General features: G+C 39.9%; 1 pseudogene across 1 annotated transcript; it reads right to left on the bottom strand.

Moving 5' to 3' along the window:
- LOC143576393 (F-box protein At1g67340-like) lies at nt 1–1,940 on the bottom strand (annotated as a pseudogene). Its single transcript, XR_013142938.1, has 3 exons — nt 1,464–1,940; nt 1,202–1,364; nt 1–997 (listed from the first exon to the last, which is right to left on the bottom strand). The product of XR_013142938.1 is annotated as an F-box protein At1g67340-like (transcript).
- Between the last annotated feature and the right edge of the window lie 254 nt (nt 1,941–2,194).

The following is a 2,194-nucleotide window of genomic DNA, read 5'->3' as shown; positions in this document are numbered from 1 at the left end:
AAGATAATTCGTTATATCAAAAGAAGTTCTAAAAAAACTTCCTGATAGAACTACATTAACATAACTTTTAATTTTCTATTTATACTTCTAGAATTTAAATTACTAGCTTTTCTTTTATAAAAAAAGGCAGCTACTTATATTGTACAAAATTTGCTACCTATAAAAAAAATAAAATAAAAATAAATAACTTTTCTTACTAACGTCTATATTCCGGCGTACGTCAAAAGAAAGCATCCTCAACTACCGTAACCTCGCCGTTACCGTTAACACCAACTTTTAACTCTCCACAAACATTCCGTCATCTTCATCCACATTTCCGTTATCTTCACCAGGTTGTGTACACTCCATTTTATGCCGCAACTTCCAGTCACGCGCTTGACACGCCCGGGAACAGTAAATTACTGTTCCGCAAACGGAACACCGCCGGAACTCATGGAGTCTGGTCTCCGGCTTACCACACCCCGCGTGTGAGCATAACCGGGACCAGATCCCAGTACCTTATCGGCAAACCAATCAGACAAAAATTGGTTTGCCGGATGAGGCTCCGGCGGTGGTACATTACACCCAAAATCACTCAGCAACGGACAACCTGATCCCACTATATTAGGGACTGGTTGTCCGTTACGGAGATGGGGTAACGGATTCCACGTAAGCCAGTTACCAGATACTAATGACATGGGCGTTGCGTATAGTACCGCAGCAAGCTCACGCGCGTTCGCTTGAACTAAAAACCGCCGCCCTTCGGCGATGTTCTGGCGAACGCCGTGCCGTCCTGGAGACAATGTCCGAGCTCCCGGAGCGCGTCGATGTGGCCGAGAAACGCTGCACGGGCGCATAACGCCACTCCAGCGCATAAATCCTTGTCGGTTTTCGTTCCGCCGCTGCCGTTGAACTGAATTACCGCTAGCGAGTATATCGACGGTGCGTGGGAATTTATCGCCGCTTTCGCCATTAAAGACGCGCCGCTTCCTCGGTTTTGCAAACAGTAAAAACGAATCTGAACTACACATGAATAAAATTGAACAAAATTCTTCCGTCAGTAAAACCCAGAAACAGAATGTTTGAGTATTAAAAAACGAATATGAGCGACGCAGAAATAAAATCCTTCCGTCAGTAAATAACTAAATACCCATACCCAGAAACAGAATGTTGAATACTAAAAAAACGAATTTAAGCGAGGCAGAAATAAAATAGCACTAACCATGCCTAGCGTGTAACACGCCTCAACATTTCCAGCATCCGAGCACCGTTTCAGAAACCGATGAGCCAATTCGGACCAATTCTTCGCCTTGACCGAAAACGTCTTTGGGGACGCTTTCGACAACATGAGTGAATTTACACCTAACTCGTTTAATCTCTTACATTTGAAAAAAAAACCACAAACACAATACATAAATCAATTAATAATAATAATAATAAAATTTAACAAACTTTATTATTTCGGTTATTTCGCGAACGCTTACGTGGACAAAATATTAACAAAATCCGCCGGACAACGAGCCGATGACCCGAGTTTAGCTAAAATAAACAAAACGATATCGTCGGGAAGCGAATCGAATAAATCACACTGGCCCGAAACAGTCGTTAGGCACGACTTTACACGTTCAGGCACGGTGTTATCTAATTACACTGAAAATCACTGATTTTTCATCTTTTGTCACAACACATGTCGGTAATATTATTATTAGGCTTTGGATAACAACCACCTCTTCTTGTTCTCATTTCCTTGTGTGTAAAAGCACTAGAGCTATAGATATATATAGATATAGAGAAAGTGTACGTATAGGTTGTGTGATATTAATATGAAGGGAAAACTGAGGCCTCATATATATATATAGGAAGCAAGAGGGGTGAGATGAAACACAACAACGAAAACGACGCCGCCGAACATTAAAATGAAGATTTGACAATTAAAATAATAATTTTTTGGGTCCGCTAATATTACAAGGTGTACATAGTTCAGTTCGATTTGATTCGGTTATTACTTATTAGTCTCAATTAAATTAGTGAATCGGTTTTTGTTTAATTGAATCGGTTTATTCGGTTAAATTTTTGGTTTACGGTTCGATTAATAACCAAAATTAAATTTATACTAATTTGTACTAACTTTTTTTGGCCGGCTAGCAGTACGGGTGTGCATGATTCGGTTTGGTTATTAGTTTCGTTTAAATTAACTAATTGGTTTTTGTTAATC

This window comes from Bidens hawaiensis, unplaced genomic scaffold, assembly GCF_021521415.1.
Source record: "Bidens hawaiensis isolate Kalapana, Puna unplaced genomic scaffold, B.hawaiensis_p1.1 tig00028088_1, whole genome shotgun sequence".
NCBI classification, from domain to species: domain Eukaryota; kingdom Viridiplantae; phylum Streptophyta; class Magnoliopsida; order Asterales; family Asteraceae; genus Bidens; species Bidens hawaiensis.
This window is presented reverse-complemented; position numbering and strand designations above follow the sequence as displayed.